The sequence below is a fragment of the Bos javanicus genome, chromosome 2 (genome assembly GCF_032452875.1).
Source record: "Bos javanicus breed banteng chromosome 2, ARS-OSU_banteng_1.0, whole genome shotgun sequence".
Classification (NCBI taxonomy): Eukaryota; Metazoa; Chordata; class Mammalia; order Artiodactyla; family Bovidae; genus Bos; species Bos javanicus.
In genome coordinates, this window is record NC_083869.1 from 16,283,461 (window position 1) to 16,304,977 (window position 21,517).

A 21,517-nucleotide genomic window follows, 5' to 3' on the forward strand; every position below is an offset into this window, starting at 1 on the left:
ACATAACTTATTTGGAGGATGGAGTAGACAGAGGGAAGTCTGCGGCAAGTGTAAGGAAGAAGAAACTTGGACTATAGTAATTCTCATTGCTAATGGAAATAGGAAGTACTATGAGATCGAAACATCATGATGGGGTGAAGAGGCGGTTATTTTTTTATTTTTTTAGTCAATTTTATACCACTGATTATCTTATTATGAAAGGATTTTTTGTATAACTTATATCTGTATGTAGCTTTAGATTTTATAAATAAGTTTACCTTTACCACTACCCAATAATGATGAGGATTACTGTGATTTAGAGAAGTTGTTGTTGTTCAGTTACTGAATCATTTCGTGTCTGACTTTTTGCAACCCTATGGACTATAGCTTGCAGGCTCCTCTGTCCTCCAATATTTCCCAGAGTTTGCTCAAATTCATATCCATTGAGTCAGTGATGCTATTGAACCATCTCATCTTCTGCCACACCCTTCTGCCTTCAATCTTTCCCAGCATCAGGTGGCCAAAGTATTGGAGCTTCAGTTTCAGTGTCAGTTCTTCCATTGAATATTCAGGGTGGATTTCCTATAGGAATGACGGGTTTGTTTTTCTTGCAGTCCAAGGGACTCTGAAGAGTCTTCTCCAGCATCACAGTTCAAAAGCATCAATTCTTGGTGCTCAGCCTTCTTTATGGTCTAACTCTCAAACCCATAAATGACTACTGGAAAAACCATAGCTTTGACTATACAGAAATTTGTCAGCAAAGTGATGTCTCTGTTTTTAAATACTCTGTCTATCTTTGTCATAGCTTTTCTTCCAAGGAGCAAGCATCTTTTAATTTCATGGCTGCAGTCACTGTCCACAGTGATTTTGGAGCCTAAGAAAAGAAAATCTGTCACTGTTTCTATTCTTTCGCTCTCTATTCACCATGAAGTGATGAGACCAGATATCATGATCTTAGATTTTTTAATGTTGAGTTTTAAGTCAGTTTTTTCACTCACCTCTTTCACCCTCATCCAGAGGCTCTTTAGCTCCTCTTCACTTTCTGCCACTAGAGTGGTATCATCTGCATATCTGAGGCTGTTGATATTTCTCCTGGGAATCTTGTTTCTAGCTTGTGATTCATCTAGCCTGGCATTTTACATGATATATTCTGCATATAAGTTAAATGAAAAGGGTGACAATATACAGCCTTGTACTCCTTTCACAATTTTGAAATAGTCGGTTGTTCCACCTCCTGTTCTGCTTCTTCTTGACCCCATACAGGTTTCTCAGGAGATAGGTAATGTGGTCTGATACTCCCATCTCTTTAAGGATTTCCCAGTTTGTTGTGATCCACATAGTCAAAAGCTTTAGCTTCAAGGAAACAGATGTTTTTCTGGGACTCCCTCACTTTCTCTATGGTCTAATGAACATTGACAATTCAATCTCTTGTTCCTCTGTTTCTTTGAAACCTAGCTTGTACATCTGGAAATTCTCAGTTCACGTTCATCAGACTTTACTTTCCAACCGAGGCACATCCATGGCTAAGCATCATTACTGCTTTGGTCTAGCTGCTTCCATCTTACTGGAGCTGTTAATTATTGTGCTCTTCTCTTCTCCAGCAGCATATTGGACAGCCTCCAACCTGGTGGTGGTGGGGTGCGGCTCATCTTTCACCATCATTATCTTTTTGCGTTTTCATACTATCTGTGGGGTTCTCCAGGCAAATTACTGAAGTGGGTTGCATTTTCCTTCTCCAGTGGACCACGTTTTGTCAAAACTCTTCACTATGACCCATCTGTCTTGGGTGGCCCTACATGGCATGGCTCATAGCTTCATTAAGTTACACAAGCCCTTTCACCACAAGACTGTGATCCATGAAGGAGTCCAAGAAGTTAATATCTGGCTAAACCTTGGTGAGCTAATCAGTGAAGAAACTATGAGTCAAAGCTTCCTTCTGCACTAATAGCCAAGATGGAGCCAGGAAGAACCCTTCTTATGACTTCTTCTCTCAGGGTCTCCATCTCTGGTTTCAATCCCATTCACCTACCCATGTGTTCATCTCTCCTGCCTAAGTTCAGGACTGTGAGGGCTCCAGGAAATAGTATAGAAACATGACATGCATCCTTACCAACAGGAGCTCACAATCTAGAGAGACTCTCTTTCTCATGTTTTATATTTTTAATTCAACATGCCAAGTAGTCATGTTATCACTCTTATGAACATGATATACCCTGTGCTGCATGAGGGTTCCTTCTGGGAATCACTTTTCCTTAACCTCTGCTCAAGTACGTATTTTGTGATGGGTCCAGTGTTCACTCAGTCGTGTCTGACTCTTTGTGACACCATGGACAGTAACCCACCAGTCTCCTCTGTTCATGGGATTCTAGAGGCAAGAATACTGGAGTGGGTTTCCATTTCCTCCTCCAGGGGATCTTCTTGACCCAGGGATTGAACCTATGTCTCCTGTGTCTCCTGCACTGCAGGCAGATTCTTTACTGCTGAGCCATCAGGAAAGATTTGATGGGCTCAGCTGCTGCTGCTGCTGCTAAGTCGCTTCAGTCGTGTCCAAGACAGCACTGTCCCTGGGATTCTCCGGGCAAGAACGCTGGAGTGGGTTGCATTTCCTTCTCCAATGCATGAAGGTAAAAAGTGAAAGTGAAGTCACTCAGTCGTGTCCAACTCTGAGCAAACCCATGGACAGCCCACCAGGCTCGTCTGTCCATGGGATTTACCAGGTAAGAGTACTGGAGTGGGGTGCCATTGCCTTCTCCTATTAATATAAGTGAGTCTATTTTCACTAGAACACTTACTCCCTTTTAATTGTTATATTAACACTTATCCACAGAAAGCAAGAATAATATTTCTCAGACTAACAATCCCAGACCATTTCACCATTTCAAATGGAAATCCCTGCTGATTAAGTGGCGTGTCCCTGTTCAGAAGGGCTGCACACTACAGAGCAGGGAACGATGCTAGTCTGCTAGCACTGCTGTTGCCAGTGAGAAATGGCTGCTTGGTATTGCCATCACAGCAGCATGTTTTACTGCTATGCCTACTTGCTACTTGGTTGCTGAACTCACTCAGATCACTGAAAGATTTTAGTGAAAACAGCAGCAACAACAAAAACAGTGCCTTTAATAATGAATGCTCTAATGAAAATAACAGCTTTAGTTTTCATGAATGTTAATTAGAAAGTATTACTAAAATGTTGCCTCAGAACTAAAGCACTTTACAGACATAGAAGTTTTTCCAACATCCTTCTCATGCATTTAACTCATCCTGGGTGGTGGCCCCAGGTATGAGCTTTATAGGTAGCAAAGCAGTGGTTGAGAGTGTGGAGTCTGCAACTGTATTTCCTGAAGTTGAGTTGAGATTCTGCCAAGTGTTAGCTGTGTGCTCACAGGCAAGTTTAATCTCACTGTGACTCAGCTCACTTACTGTAAAATGGGAATAATAATAGGATCTCATAGCATTGCCATGAGCACCAAAGGAGGCCATAGGTCATCAGGGCTTGGGGTAATGCCTAGCATATACTAACACCATATATGCATTAGCTATTGTCAGGTTGTACCTTTTCTAGAACTGGAGTCCAAGCGTCTTCCCTCAGTAGGAGGAAAATATTTTCATGCTATCATATGACAATACATGTCTTTACTCCTACGGAAAAAGGTGACACAGTAGAAACAGTACTGAACAAGGAATTAGGATGTGTTGGAGGTACTATTTCCCTTAATTAGCTTGGAGATCTTGGGTAAATTTCATAGCCTTTCTGAGACACAGTTGCTTGTACGGAGAAAACAAAAAAGAGGTTAGAGTAGGTAATCTCAAAACTCCCTTTCAGTTTTAAGTTTCAGTGATTTTTTATTTATGGTTCTATTTAGTATGAGAGAGGGAGGGTTAGTATGACTTATAATAGCTAATAATTACATGTATAGTAGAATAATTGCTATTTGAAACTGAAAGAAAAACCACTTTAAACTGACTTATCTAACAGCTAAGAGTTATTCTTTACCAAAGTCTATTCCGATTATTTGGTGCTTAGATCACTAAGCAGAGTCTACTTGATTAGAGCTAACTGGCTCTCATAAAACTCACTCCAGGGAATGGATATCTGTGTGCTGAACCACACTTCCAGGAAAATGTCTAAAATAACTTGAGGAATCTGACCCTGAAACTCCAGGCCAGCACTGTAACAATTTCACGGCTCTGGGGTCCAGTTACAGGCCAGAGCAGTCTATCTATGGGAGAATAAATCATGGCCAAATTGCATTCTCCTCCTGGAGAAAGGGGACTAGAACTCAGACAACTGGCTGCTCAGGAGTTCTTGAAGACCAACTGAGCCCCCACGTGGTGTATTCGTCACGCTTTCGTTTGTGGGACCATGCATTATGCATGTAAATCTAATAAAATCACTCCTGACTTATATCAGGGCAGAAAGTCTTAAAATACTGCCATCCATGAGTTATAATAGTAATGGAGGGTAAAAAACCATAACCAAGCTAAATATGAAATATAAGAGGTTATATTTGTGATGTTGATATGGTTCCTGGGCCTCCTGGTGCATTTAGCTAAGGATACCAGCTCACCTGGAATGCTTTGTGATATCTGAATGGGAGATAGCCTACTAACATTTGAGGAGAAACTATCATAGTTTATAATTTTCACAGACCACCCTCCCTCCAGCCCCACATAACTCCATATAAAACAGTGGGAAAATAACAAACCTTAAACCTCAAACAAAATTGAGATGTGATGCTAAATGACCAGAACAGCAAAATTACAAATTAGAACATTGGCTATTCTTGAAAAAATCTTAACTGTGAATGCTAACTGTCCTTCATGTAATTACTTTAACACAGAAGATTTTGCTGATAGTAAGGACGTGGAACAACAGACTGGCTCTAATAGGAAAAGGAGTACATCAGGGCTGTATATTGTCACCTTGCGTATTTAACTTATATGCAGAGTACATTATGAGAAACGCTCGGCTGGAGGAAGCACAAGCTGGAATCAAGACGGCCGGGAGAAATATCAATAACCTCAGATATGCAGATGACACCACCCTTATGGCAGCAAGTGAAGAGGAACTAAAAAGCCTCTTGATGAAAGTGAAAGAGGAGAGTGAAGAAGTTGGCCTAAAGCTCAACATTCAGAAAACTAAGATCATGGCATCTGGTCCCATCACTTCATGGGAAATAGATGGGGAAACAGTGGAAACAATGTCATACTTTATTTTTGGGGGCTCCAAAATCACTGCAGATGGTGATTGCAGCCATGAAATTAAAAGATGCTTACTACTTGGAAGGAAAGTTATGACCAAGCTAAGCCAGCATGTTAAAAAGCAGAGACATTACTTTGCCAACAAAGGTCCATCTAGACAAAGCTATGATTTTTCCAGTAGTCATGTAAGGATGTGAGATTTGGAGTATAAATAAAGCTGAGCACCGAAGAATTGATGCTTTTGAACTGTGGTGTTAGAGAAGACTCTTGAGAGCCCCTTGGATTGCAAGGAGATCCAACCAGTCCATCCTAAAGGAGATCAGTCCTGGGAGTTCATTGGAAGGACTGATGTTGAAGCTGAGACTCTAATACTTTGGCCACATGATGCGAAGCACTGACTCATTTGAAAAGACCCTGGTGCTAAGAAAGATTGAGGGCAGGAGGAGAAGGGGACGACAGAGGATGAGATGGTTGGATGGCATCACCAACTCAACAGACATGAATTTGGGTGAACTCCGGCAGTTGGTGATGGACAGGGAGGCCTGGCATGCTTCGGTTCATTTGGTTACAAAGAGTCAGACACGACTGAGTGACTGAACTCAACTGAGCTGAACTGAAGGAAAAAAAAAAAAAAAGAATAGCTGGGGAAAGTTCTACCGGTCACACTGTCCAAGATTCTAGCTCTGTGTGCTGTCCAGTTCGGTAGTCACTATGGCTATAAAACACCCAGATTGAGGTGTTGGCCAGGTTGATTGAGAAACAGCATTTTAAATTTTGTATTAATTTTAACTAATTTAAATACTGTGAGCAGTGATTACCATTTTGGACAGTGTAGCTACAGATCCTACAATTTAGGAAACTTGAATTGTTATCATCTAGTAAATAACTCTAACTCAAGGCCACTGCCATTGTTTCCGCTGACTTCTCTCAAAACCACTTGAGAAAGAAACTTACATTCTAATTTTCAAATTTGGTATTGAACAGTCTTATGCAAATCTAGCTCCAAGGAATGCTATAAGATAGATGATGTCTCTGTTGTTTTTTTCCCTGTGCCTTTTCTTAACCATCAATTATCTCCTCTAATGCCTCTTACCTTTTCTAACCATTGAATACTATGTCAAGTCACATCTCCTCTATATTTTGCTCTACTGATTATAAACTGTTAATTTATAACATCCCTTAGAGGAATTTTCATTGCAATATATAACTGCTGAAGACATATGTCTTTGAATCCCAAAATCAATGCTTTTTAGTCTGAGCTGAGAAACTCTAGCACTGGAGCCATCTGGGAATTGGGGGAATTTTATGTTCAAAATTTGGATTCCTGGCCCCTACCCCAGACACTGCCAAAATCTCAAGGAAAGGGAAAAAAGAATCTTCTAAGGACCAGCAGACCCTAGAAGCACAGATCTTCCAGGTAAGCACAGACCCTGGAAGCAGGATGGCTTCATCTGAATTCTAGTTATAGGCTTTACAAAGTGTTAAGCTTTGAGCAATTGACAAAATCTCTTTGTAGTTCCACATTCTTTCCTGTGAAATGGCATAACCATAATATTTAATTTGGGGTTGTTCTGAGGAAAAGATCAGTTGATATATGTGAGGTGCTTAATTCCTGGTATATATTAAATACTACATTAACTATCGTTCCTATTACCTTTAGTAAGCAACCTAAATGAGTCGTATACTCACTGAAGTTTGAGAATTCCAGTCCAAGGAAAACAGTGAAAACAGTAGAAGTATAGGGAGCCCAGACTGTGTAGGAGGTGCTCCTGTCTTGTCTTTCTGAGTTTTCAGCTATAAAATACGATGGTGACATTTGCTCAGAGTTAAATGGATATAGAAAACAAATGTGAAAGCCTTTTATAGTTTATGTAAGGCTGCACTATGGTTTACATTTGAGAATACCAGATTGGGGTTTTAAAGCAATGAGATGATTGCTGCTGCTGCTGCTAAGTCACTTCAGTCCTGTTCGACTCTCTGTGACGCCATAGACAGCAGCCCACCAGGCTCCCCCGTCCCTGGGATTCTCCAGGCAAGAACACTGGAGTGGGTTGCCATTTCCTTCTCCAATGCATGAAAGTGAAAAGTGAAAGTGAAGTCGCTCAGTCGTGTCTGACTCTTTTCGACCCTGTGGACTGCAGCCTACCAGGCTCCTCTGTCCATGGGATTTTCCAGGCAAGAGTACTGGAGTGGGTGGCCATTGCCTTAGGGGCTATCAAACAGAGAGAGTGTCATATGGGGGAACTGCAACAAGGAAGAATCAAATTCCTGTGTACAAGAGGGAAATGGTACATCCCCATGTGAGTACAATTGACAAACAATTGTGCTTGTAATACACAAAGACTTTCATTGGAACCACAGCACATGCCTGGGTTATGCAGCCTTTCATTTCACAAGTCACGTACACCTCATAACAGGGACAGGCCTTTTCCCTTGTCAGCAAGCTGGAGTGAAAGCTTTGCTGATCACCATCCTGCCAGCTAAAAAATGGATCTCGCCATCAATTTATTCTGGAAGTGAGAAGCTTTTTGCCTTTAGGAGAGATTATAAAATGGAGTCGTTTTACTCCTGACACCTTCAAAGTCAGTTACTCCTTTTGGGACAACTCAAGATCCACGCTCTCTGCCTTTGGCAAGAAAACATTTTCTACAAGCTACTGGCTAACACCTCACAGAGGGGTTTTATTTAAGGTCCATGTGGGACTAGAAACCCAAAGGCAGTAAATTGATACTTTCTTTCTAGAGAACAAAAACATCTCAGGTCTGAAATGGAGATATTTAACATTTTTTCAGTATTATAAATCACAATTGTTTTAAATGGATAATTGAATCTGGAGTAGTGTATATGGCAAATTCTGACAATTTCTACTCTCTCATTTTCTGAAATAGATTCATAAATTAGCTCATCTCTCATTTTACTTAGAAAGCATATTGTACTCTAACTTTGATAAGATATACATTTTTAAAGTCTTATATGTCTGCTGCTACTGCTAAGTCACTTCAGTCATGTTCGACTCTGTGTGACCCCATAGACGGCAGCCCACCAGGCTCCCCCATCCCTGGGATTCTCCAGGCAAGAACACTGCAGTGGGTTGCCATTTCCTTCTCCAATGCATGAAAGTGAAAGTGAAGTTACTAGTCATGTCTGACCCTCAGCGACCCCGTGGACTGCAGCCTTCCAGGCTCCTCCGTCCATGGGATTTTCCAGGCAGGAGTACTGGAGTGGGATGCCATTGCCTTCTCCCTTATATGTCTACCATACCAGTATTTTTTTCTATGAAATATTTTTATGGTTTAGAGCATACTTCTGAAGACCAAAGTGAGTAAGTATTAGTCACTCAGTTGTGTTCAACTCTGCGACCCCATGGACTACAGCCCACCAGCCTACTTTGACCATGGAATTCTCCATGCAAGAATACTGGAATAGGTAGCCATTCCTGTCTTCCAGGGGATCTTCCTGACCCAGGGATTGAACCTGAGTCTTTTGCATTACAGGCAGGTTTGTTATCATCTGAGCCACCAGGGAAGCCCCAGAAGAGCAGAGGTTTATCTAATTTCCCAATTTATTTGTTTCCAGAGGCTAATTCAGTACAGGCTTTCCTGGAGCATGGATCATCTAGGTGCTGTAAAAGGGTTTTGGAAAAATCTAATAGGGGTGCCCCTGGTATAAAGGGGCCCTGAGAGGTCTGGTCAACTCTAAAGTCGAGCCAAGTTGAGCCTTTGGCATCTTGGAAAGATTATTATCTGAGACTTATCATAGAGTATCCTATTAAGCCAGAAAGAATTGTTAGAAGTTTGTTCAACAGGCCTCATCCTCCTGAGGACCCATGAATGGACAAGCCACCAGATTCTGGTGGGAATGAATAGGGTCACTGCTGGGGCTGCTACCCAGCTGCACAGGTGTTAGGACATAGAGAGCTGCCACTGAAGACAGTGCCACTTAGCTACTTTTGTTCATAACAGTTTGATATGGTCTTACTTTTTTTTTTCCAATTTGCAATTTCCAACTTCAATCATTTGAGCACTAAAATAAATGAACATAATTATACAAACTATCAAGAGGAAAATTTTTTATTTAACCCTCATCTCTCCATTCCTATCATGTTTTCAGACTAATATTCTCCACTGCTCCAAGAAAAGAAATATCAGCATCAAACATGAAGAGAAATAAAAAATATTAATTCTTGGCTTTTGAGCTTTTGTTGGTTCAGTCTAAGTAATATGAGGGTCACTTAAGAAAATTTCAGAGGTAAATTGTTCAACATCATTGTTGTGTGTTACTGGTTAACTTGGGCACCTAAGCCCTCATGTAAATTTTGACTTCACTTAAAGTGGTTCTTCACCTGTGGGAGTTCATGGATACCTTTGAGAATCTAAAGAAAGCAATGGACTCAGTACCTCATTAAAAAATATTTTGTATGCACAAACACAAGATTTTTTACACACTTTGAGAAGGTTCCTGGACACCACGAAGAACAAACCAAAATAATTTAAACCAAAATGCTTAATTAAAATATAGCATAAAAGACTTTAGAGTCTGACGACCTAAATTTGTACCTTGACTCTGTTATTGCCTATGTGAAATATCTTATCTAGACTTCAATTCTCTCATCTGTTAAATGGAGATGATAAAAACAGCTACTTCCTAGAATGTTTGTGAAGATGAGATGTTGTATAGAAAACCAACTCCCACAGGCATAGCACATAGAGCATACTCAATCAAAGCTGGCACTATTTGAAAATCCATAACCTGAAAACAAATATGGATGGGATTCAACAAAACTTAGCATTAGCCTAGATGTTAACATCCTGCTGTCCTCTTTTCCCAGAAGTTAGAGGTAAAACAAAGTGAATATAAAGAAAAAAAAAATAGACAAAGACAGAGAGAAGCACTTGAAAAATGGAAAAGATGAGGCTGAATTAAAGGTACTATGGTAGAGGAAAAAGATGAGGAGGGTTTTTAAGCTGTATTTTTTTTTATCCTTTTTTTTTATTGAGTGAAAGGGTCTTTAAATTCTATAGTGTTTTACAATTTTCAAAAATTTCATACACATGATCCCATAATGACCCCTTCCCACCCTGTACCCCTATATTGCCCCTCCTCCCTTCCCTTGTCCCAGTGGTAATCACTAATTTGTATTTTCTGTATCTGTGAGTCTGTTAAGCTGTATTTTTTGAAAATTATGCTGGTCACATGATAACTCACGGAACCAAAAAACCAACACTGCCTACCCAGTGTCACTGGATCAGCAGATAACAGCTAGGCTACGCAAGAGATGGATAACAAAAGGACTGGTGATTATGGCAAACCCCACAGCATCACCAAACCCATCCCCAGCATTAACCAATGACAACCAAGCAGTCAAGATCATCTGGTGAGGAGAGAGCAAAGGATGGCCAAGCTAGACAGTAACATCGTGGGCTCTCTGCCCAGAAGCATCATCCTGCCACCCACCCTCAGTCCCCAGGAGCAGCACAAGCTAGAACCTGGGTCTCCCTATTTGCAAAACCAGCCAGAGAGAAACAAGTTCAAAGGCAAGAATAACTAGACATCCAAGGAGCATAACCACTACTAAACAAAGGCAACAAACCCAACTGCAAATACTAGGTGAACCAGTTATTATTTATTTGCTTGCTTATTATCTTATATGTTATTCAAAATAAAACTAATGAAAATTTTCAATGAATTAAGAGAGAGTAAGTTGGAATATGAAGAAGAACAAACATTTATAAATAAGAACTAGGCAGGTGTACTTGGTATGGAAAATATGAGTTTAAATGAATTATTAATGCAGTGGATAAATAACTAAAAGGATACAGGATAAGAATGAAATAGGGTATCAGAAAGTGGCATTATGATATTTTACCAAAACAAAACAAAACAAAAAAACAACACTTGAAGAAAGAGAAATGGGAAACAAGTCAAGAGGTATGGAATCAGCAACAGAAATGTTGATACATATAAAAAAGAAGTCCTATTTGGAGAGAAAAAAAATGTATATAGACACAGAAAGTGAAAGTGAAGTCACTCAGTCCTGACTCTGAGACCCCATGGACCGTAGCCTACCAGGCTCCTCCGTTCATGGGATTTTCCAGGCAAGGGTACTGGAGTGGGGTGCCATTTCACAGAAGAGGAACTATTTCAAGCAATGATGCCCAAGAATTTCCCTAACTGAAAGAGGATAGAAAACTTCAGATTGAAAGGGTTGCAGAATGATAAAGCATGAAAAATAAGAAACTTGAGTCCGAGAAACATTATGGTAAAATGTATGGACAGAGAAACAAAGAGAAAAAATTGGTCTCTAGAGAGGAGTGGACCACTACACAGGGAAAAAGTCAGACTTTATAAAAGTATACTTCAGTGTAGAATAGAGTAGAATAACATTTTCCAAAGGTTTAAGGAAATAGCTTTTTTATTTTAAATAACAATCAAAATGTAGCTATATGCTGCCATATAATGGTCCTTAAGAGACACATTTAAAATTATATTTCTGAAGAGGAACTTGGAAAACTCATACTAAAATTTATATGGAAGAATAAAAGTCCATAAATAGCTAAGTCAGATTTGAAAAGAAAATAAAAGGTGCTTAAAAGTGTGCGAGGAGAGGGACTTTCCCTAGTAGATATTAAGACAGATCCAAAGCTATAGGGATAGAAAATTCAATACAATATTAACTCCAGAAATGAAAAGCAAACAAATGGGTGAGAATATAAATTGGAAGTAAAATGTAACATTACACAGAAACTGAGAAAAGGATTTATAATTGGTATTCAGAAAATAGGTTCACTATATGAAGGAAAATAAAACTAAGCTTAAACGTTATCATAGCATAGACAACAGATAGATTAAAAATGTGTTAAAAATAAAAAGACTTTAACAAATGTTGAAAAAAATTTTTATGATCTAGGCATAGAAAAAACTTCTTAAATAAAACCCCAAACACACAATCAGGGAATAAATAAATTAAAAATGGGTTTTATTACATTAAAATTAAGCATTTCTAAATAAATTAAAAAAATATTTCTATCTAATGAAGAACAACATAAAAAAGCCAACAGACAGATGGCATACTAAGAAAGTATTTATAAATTGACAAGAAAAAGACAGAAATTTCAATAGAAAACAATGGGCAAGATCAATAAATAAGCAACTATAGACAAAAAATGCAATGGCCAAGAAGAACATCGTTAACAAATGCTCAATGCTACTATTAATCAGAAAAAGGCAAAATTAGACAATAATGAGATATCACTTTACATCAGTCAGAAAGGCAAAAATAAAAGCATTTAATAATGAATGTTGACAAAGATGAGAAAAAGAAACTCTCACATACTGCTGTTAAGAATATTATAATGTGCTATAGATATTTCTGAAAGAAAATCCCATGGATGGAGGAGCCTGGTAGGCTGCAGTCCATGGGGTCGCTAAGAGTCGGACACGACTGAGTGAATTCAGTTTCCCTTTTCACTTTCATGCATTGGAGAAGGAAATGGAAACCCACTCCAGTGTTCTTGCCTGGAGAATCCCAGGGATGGTGGAGCCTGTTGGGCTGCCGGTCTATGGGGTCACACGGAGTCGGACATGACTGAAGCGACTTAGCAGCAGCAGCATACTGGGATAATTATCCATTTGCCTTATAACTCACGGGTTCCAATCCTAGATATATGTCCAGAGAAGTTATCATACAGCTTCCTAAAAAAATATGTATAACACTGTTAGCTGCATCATTGTTAGTGATAGTAGAAGACTAAAAACAACCTAGTTGCTGCTGACCAAGAATGTCTAAGATGTAAACCATGCAAATAATGAAAAAAACCTTCTACAATGAAAAAAAAAAAAGAAAAGAAAGTGAATGTACATGTACATACCACAAAACAGTGAGATTTCAAATGTGTTAAAGTATGAAAAGTAGAACACAGACAAGCTTAACAGCCAAATATCCTACATATAAATTTAAAATACCTTCCCACGAAATAATACTACAGGGAAATGTGCATATTCAAGACCTTTATCACAGGTAGTACGGGCATGCATGTGTGCTAAGTCATTTCAGTCGTGTCTTACTCTGCGACCCAATGGACTGCAGCCCGCCAGGCTCCTCTGTCCATGGGTTTCTCCAGGCAAGAATACTGGAGAGTGATGTCCATTAGCACCAGAGGAAAGGGAGATGGGGATGCCCAAAGGGGAAAAAAAAAATACAATAGCCAAGTTTGAAGTCTTGAATTGACTGAAATGAATGCTGACAAATGATGCAGAGTTAAGGAGTATGAGTAACACAACTCTGCATGTGAGATCAACCTAAAAATATAAAACTCATATATCTTTAAGGCTCAAAGCAAATTAGCATATAAGAATAGAACTAAATAGAAAATATTATAGAAACCAAAACAAAACTTTTAATTGGGATAGATTTAAATGTCTTAATATGGAAAAAACTGTTAAACAATTTCTTCAAATCTCCCATAATACAATATAGTGTTCTATTTTTATTGAATATTTCACTTATCCTTTCTTATATTTGAAGGATCACATATTTGGTGTGAAATTAACATCATAAGTCAAAAGATAATAGAACTGGTCATACCTAAAAAGATAAAACTTCAGAAAGTGCTGAGAAGTCACCTAATATTTAGTAATGATGATATAAATAACATTACCCATGTCTTGAGTTAGTACACCCTCTTATTTCCTAGGTGCTCAAAGAACTGTGACTGTAGCTCAGAAAATATTTGACACAAATGTTATACTGTCATTATTTTTCATAAGTTATTACATCAGTTCCATGAAGTGAGACCTAGTGATGCCCGATCTTTACTGCCAACATCAGAAGGATTTGTAGTCATATTCTTATAATGAAGAGTAAGACTGGGCTGGTAGAACTAGCCTAAGGCAGCTGTGCTGATAATGGAAAGGATTCAAACAAGAGACATGGAGACTGAAAAGAAATACTTAAAACATGTCATGATGGATAGAGTTTAGAAATTGGATCAAGTGCTATATTGGAATCTTTATATTCACATGACACATAGTTCTATTACCTCCATATCCCACCCATACCCTGATCACCCATGTTAAAAGTTCTCATATCTGTTATTACCATGGTATCTAGTTCCCATGATACAAAATTAGGATTCCCTATTTTGTCCTTTCTAGAGCCAAGCCTTATTATTTGGTAAACTCAATTTTATTCTCTCTTTGAACATGACTAGTGTGAATTAACATAAAAAACTGATATTTTACTGATTGCTTCCAGAGACCTGCTTTATCCCATTAATCCTCCATACTAAGAAGCACTTTTTATCTATGAATTCACACATTTCTCTGCATTCCCACTTTTATAGCCAGAAATAAAGTTTGAGAAGAAAACCTTTACAGTGATACTTTTTTAGGAACACTGACCACATATCATAATTGTTGATTATGGAAATGTTTAGTGACATTCTGAAATAAATTCTTCCTACTGTTTGAAATTAGTTTTGCATTGTGATTTCAGTGCCTTGAGTATGTCAGTCCTTATAGACAACGGAAAACCAAACATTTGTTACATAACTTGCTGAATTTTGTTTGCCATCTTTATAAGCAACCATCAAAATTTTACGAATGCAAGGATTCAAAGAGACTATTTTTCTTCTAAAAGGAAATGCCTCCTGGACAATCTCAAAATAAATAGGTAGGTCACTGACCTAGCATACTGTCATAATAAAATAGTCTATAAAAGAAGCAAAATTTCAATGTAATAATTACCCAGAACCCTATGATTCTGTGTCTACTCATGTCAGCTGAGAATTAAGAGAGGAAATCTCAGTAGTTTGATGACAGGGCTACAAATTACATATGGTTCAGACGCTAAGGCCCAGGAGGAAAAAGCCTCAGCATTTATAGAATAGTTTATGCTGTTAAATGAGTGTTATTTTTCCATTAGACAAAAATGTACTAGGTCTTTGAAACAGTGAATGAAGAAAAGGAATCCTTCATACTCAGTAGAATATTGAAAAATCCTTCCCTGAGGGAAAATAATAAAATAATCTTATGATATTATTATTAACAAATGTAACCTTTCTACTCTCAGGCAATTTATCTAGTTCTCACAAATATATGCCATCATTAGTGTATTCTGCTGCTGCTTCATGATTTTTGCTTAATTATAAAGTATATGGTGCTCTCATAAACCACAGATGTTTATGTAGAGGTTTATTACTTTCCTTCATATAAAGCATACACATATTTGCTAAATTTCTTCTCCTTCCCCCTGTCATTTTCCTAATTAACATATTTCAGCATCCCCAGGCTGGGTTGCATTTGCTTTGTGGCTAAATGATCAAATACTTAATTTGAACTGAATAAATCAGTAAGGAAATAAAATACCAGAGAAAGTGCTCAGCTCCTTCTTACAATTTCTTGGCAAAAGATGTTTACTTTACAATTGAAATACCCTTCAGGAGTCTGTAATTGGTAGAGTGAAGGGAAGAGGGCGGAAAAAGAAAGGGGAGGGGAGAGAGAGAACAGGAGACACTGATATAATTGGGTCTTTATTCATCTCAGATATTTGATCCAACAATTCATTGACCCGGTGGCTCAACTGGTAAAGAATCCACCTGCAATGTGGAAGACCTGGGTTCGATTCCTGGGTTGGGAAGGTACCCTGGAGAAGGGAAAGGCTACCCACTCCAGTATTCTCCAGCCTGGAGAATTCCATGGACTGTACAGTCCATGAAGTCTCAAAGAGTCGGAAAGGACTGAGCAACTTTCACTGTCACTGTTCATTGACCACAATTTTGTTGATGTATATAGTCCTTAAAATCACCACCCCTTTTATTTTTATAACTGTGCTTAATTAGAGCTACATCTTTATTTGTCCTCCTTTGGGCTCAGTTACAGAAGTGTCACACACCAGGAAAAGAAGTACAGAGTGTGGCTCACTTCAACAGCTGGTGTGTAAAATATCCAAATTCATAATAAGGATGACTTCTTTATTGAGATGTAACTCACATGTATAATACTCACCCTTTTAAAATGTAAAGTTCAGCAATTTGTAGTCTATTCACAAAGTGTACAGCTCTGACTTCTAATTCCAGAATGTTTTTACCACTCCTGAAGACACTCTGTACCTCACAGCAGTCACTCCCCACTCCCTGCTCCTGCCAGGCCCTGGGAACCACTAGCCTACTTTCTGTCTTTATACATTTGCCTATTCTGAGTATATCATATAAAAGAAATCATGTAATATTTCTCCTTTTGTATATGAATTTTTTCACTTAGTATGATATTTTCGAAATGTATCTTTGTTGTAACATGAATCAATATTTCAATCTTTTTATGGTTCAAGAATATTACACTGTGTACATATAGCTATTTTGCTCACACATCAACCAGTTGATGAACATTGGGTTGTTCCCACTTTTTTGGCTATTATGAACATGTTTTGACTGCTATGGACAATCACATACATGGTCTTATATGGACATCTGTTTTCAGCTCTCTTGGACATATACATAGGAGCAGAAATACTAGGTCATATGGTAAAGTTATGTTTAACCTTTCAAAGAAACTGCAAAGCTATTTTCCAAAGTAGCTGTAACATTTTTTTATTCCCGAGAGTTTCAGTTTCTCCATACCCTCACCAAAATTTGTTTATTGTCTGTCTTACAGCCATTCTGATGTGAATGAAGTAGTAACGTCAATGAGTTTTAAAGAAATTCACACTAAATAAATCTTTCACCATAGAATTTCTTTAAATGATGAGTTCTGTTCTTTTAAGTTATGTCAATATATTATAAAAGTTAGCTTCAGCAAAACTGCAAAGGTTTCTTAACTATGAGAAAGTGATCCCTAACTAAACATCATGCATATTCAAGGCCAGGTGAAGCCCCCCTAGGTCTCTGAGCATGAGCACCCGGGCCCCCTAGCTGCTCTCCCTGTTGGAGAAGGCAGGACAAAACACTGGACTCTAGCAGAAGGTTCACTGGTGGATTCAAGCAACAAACAATCATGAAAACATAATATATCTCTTCGATATATTAAAAAAAAATAATATGGGGAATTCCCTGGTGGTCCTGTGGTTAGGATTCTGTGCTTTAACTGCCGAGGGCCCAGATTCAATTCCTAGTCAGGGAACTAAGATCCCACGAGCTGCCCTGTGTGGCCAAAAAAAAAAAAGAAAAATAAAAAAGGAGAGAGACTGTCACAGAGCTTTGGAGAGGGAATCAAGATGGCAAAATAGGAGAAGGCTGAGCTCACCTCCTTCTCCAAAGTTTCATCACTCAGTCGTGTCTGACTCTTTGTGATCCTACAGACTGTAGTCTGCCCAGCTCCTCTGTTTATGGATTTCTCCAGGCAAGATACTGGAGTGGGTTGCCATTTCCTTCTCCAGGGGCTCTTCCCTACCCGGGGCTCAAACCTGGGTCTCTGGCATTGCAGGCAGATTCTTCACCAACTGAGACACTGGGGAAGCCCTACCTCCCCCACAAACACATCAAAAATACTTTTACCTGTGAAGCAGCTCTTGCTGTCAACAAACTGAAAACTGACACTAAACATCTTCTACAATCAAGCCTGTAAAGAACGATCCACATGGGATCGGACAGAACAGGAGGAGAAGTGATTGGGTCTGGACCCACAACTCCAGCAGAAGACACTGTGGAGGGGAACATCAAGGGCTTGCGGACGCTCCCTGGGGAGCAAGGGGTCCGAGCCATATATTGGTCAACCCAGCCTTGGGGTCTGACACCAGAAAGGTGAGTCCCCTTAGCTAGCTTGAAAACCAGTGGAACTTACCGGAGGGCTATAAAGAACTTAGACTCTACTCCCGAAGACTGCACGTATACCCTTACTTACTCCTGGAAACAGGTGGAGAAAAAAAACTGAAAACAGCCTGGGGCTTTAGCCAATTTCCTGTGACCACCTCAGCATGTATCCTAGCACACAGTAGGCACCTGCACTAGACCCTCTTACTCCAGAGAGCTCTGCACTAGGGTAAAGGAAGGTACACTCCTCAGGAAATGAGCTGCCTCAAACCTGGTATTGCATCTGAATGGACATTGCAGGTACAGAGGCATCAGGTTCAAAGCTGCCTGGGGCAGTGACTAAGTTGTCAGGACCATCCAGGGGGCCCCAGCCTATGCCAGCAACCTGCTGCAGTCCTTCTTGCTGTGGTACTGCTCCCCAGGAGTGCAGAGATGCCATTGCTGGAGGAAGAGTGCACACTTAGAGAGAAGGAAACCAGATCAGCCGTGGGTCTCTGCACTTCTGCTTCAGTAACTGGGCATCAACTCCAATGGCCAATAAGGCAGTGATGGCCACTAAACACAGAAGCAGCCCAGGCTCACACCTTAAAATTTTAAATGATGATGCCCTGAATGCTCCTCTTAATTGAAGTGATGTAGTAACTAAGAAAAGTTTCAAGTATGTGAGGGAAAAACTAAAATGTGGAAGACTGATACTATTATAGTAGCAACTTACTTATTTGGCATCGCTAGAGAATGATATGATCTCTTCAGTGGAATTGTTGGACATATCACCTTTTAAATTTCTAGTACTATTTTTTTTTGATGAAACTCTTACAATTAGGTGCCTTCTTAGAAACTCCTAAGAAGTAACCATGCTTTGTAGCTCAGGGAATGTGCTATGAACATCTTTCATAACATTCTGTTTAGATCCAATTAAACAATTATGGATTTCTCACATGAGATATATAGAGCCATTTGCCACTGCAGTAAATTCCCATGTATTTTGAGATATTGTGAATATTTTATAATGTTTTTCATTTTTTAACTCTTTGTTTGCTGCAATTTAGAGCATCTCTAAATTGTCCAAAGAACACTGGAGTGGGTTGCCATTTCCTTCTCCAATGCATGAAAGTGAAAAGTGAAAGTGAAGTTACATTGCTTGATACTGTAAGTGAGAATTCTTCTGAATACTTTCTATTAATTCTCATCTTCTTGGTGATTCTTAAGCTAGAAAAAATATTAATTTTTTTCAGAGCATCTCTAAATTGTCCAAATGTATACATAAAATTATATTTATATACATACATGCATATCCTGGAGAGGATTATTTTTACTTTAAATCAGAAACAAGTAAAAGAATCTATGTTGCCAAAAGGTAATAAATCTCTGTCCTAGATAAAATATAGTACCACTGCTTGTTAAAACTGATAACTGGTAAATGCTAGATATATATGATCCTAATGCAACTATTTATTCCTTGTCAATATTATTGAACCATACTTCTTTATTGTGAAGACTACCTGTAGCATACATATTTGGTAATCCATTCCCTCCACATCACCCCAGTTTTGACAATGATTTAATTTGAGTGCAACAGCAGGCTCTGCTGTTTCAGAAACTAAGCCAAAAGCACTTCAGGTCTTACATTACTGAAGTCTCTCAGTTGTGTTCAACTCTTTGCAGCCCCATGGACCATAGCCTGCCATGCTCCTCTGTCTGTGGGATTTTCCAGGCAAGAGTACTGGAGTGGGTTGCCATTTCCTTCTCCAGGGAATCTTCCCGACCCAAGGATCAAACCCGGGACTCCTGCACTGCAGGCAGACGCTTTACCCTCTGAGCCACCAGGGAAGCCCCAGGTCTTACATTGCCACTAAGTCGCTCCAGTCGTGTCCGACTCTTGTGCGACCCCATTGAGAATCCCCCGTCCCTGGGATTCTCCAGGCAAGAACACTGGAGTGGGTTGCCATTTCCTTCTCCAGTGCAGGAAGGTGGAAAGTGAAAGGGAAGTCCCTTAGTCGTGTCTGACTCTTAGCGACCCCGTGTACTGCAGCCTGCCAGGCTCCTCTGTCCATGGGATTTTCCAGGCAAGAGTACTGGAGTGGAGTGCCATTGCCTTCTCTGGTCTTATATTGGTTATGCCTTAAAAATAGATCCATCTGCTGCTACTGCTAAGTTGCTTCAGTTGTGTCCGACTCTGTGCGACCTCATAGACGGCAGCCCACCAGGCTCCCCCATCCCTGGGATTCTCCAGGCAAGAACACTGGAGTGGGTTGCCATTTCCTTCTCCAATGCATGAAAGTGAAAAGTGAAAGTGAAGTTGCTCAGTCGTGTCCAACTCTAAGCGACCCCATGGACTGCAGCCTACCAGGCTCTGCTGTCCGTGGGGTTTTCCAGGCAAGAGTACTGGAGTGGGGTGCCATTGCCTTCTCCGGTCTTATATTGATTATGCCTTAAAAATAGATCCATCTAGCTCCCTCTTATTGCTTTACCTCTTTTTAAAATTAACTCTTCCAAAATTTATTTTCAGATTTGTTATTTTAAATGCAATAAAAGCTATTTAACTCTATTAATATACTTATATGCATAAAACAGGCTAATTTTATTTTATCTACAGAATCCTCAGTTGGAAACTAATTATCTAGGTGTGGCCTAGTCTTAAACCATACTTTCCTTCCCTAAATCTGATAGAAAATGTATTCTCTCATAGTTTGCATGTAACTTCTATCAATAGGTCAAACTGAGATTCTATTCTTTGACTTCAGGAAAATCAAATGTCCAAGACTAGAATATTAGTTACATAAGTTATGATCCACTCATGTGATGGAATATTGTACTGCTATAGAAATGAACTATAAAGCATTTTAATGGCATAAGGGAATTCAAACAAGATTAGAAGAAAATCTAACTGTTAAAAGGATTAGGAAGAAATATAATAAACATATCTGCCTCTGGATTTTCAGATTATGTATGCGTATGGTAAGAAATTTCAATTTTATCCTGAGGGCAAAAATATTTTTTAAGAAAGTACTCTCACCTTTTGATTATGATTAAAACAACACTTTGGTTGACATATAGGTAATTATTAAGGCTAAGAAAGTCGTTAGGAATCTACTGCTATAATGCAGATATAAGCTTTAAGAGATTCAAACCAGAGTGATGGGGTGGGGTAATGAGAAGTAATAGCATTTATAATATAATTTAAAGCTAATTATGACCAGGACCTAGCTGTTTTAACAACTGGGTAGATATTAGTGCTATTTAATAGTAGGAGAAATATTTGAGGATGAATACATGTGGGGCAGAGCAGGGAGTGGTGAATATTAATTACTTAATTTTCACAATATTAAATTTGAGATAGCTATCAGATAGCTAAGCCAAAGTTTAAGGTAAATTGAATCTTAAGAATCTGCAGTTTGGTGGAGAGACCAGGGCTGCAATTACACATTTGGGAATTAGCAGGATACTGTGTAAGCTTGCCAAGGAAGAATATGCTGATAGATTAAAAAACATTACAAGGGCTAAGCTCAAAATTTTTTTACCATATAGAAGAAGAACTGGCTACTAAGAAGTATCAAGAAATGTGAAAGTTCTGAGATTTTGCCCTTCTTGCA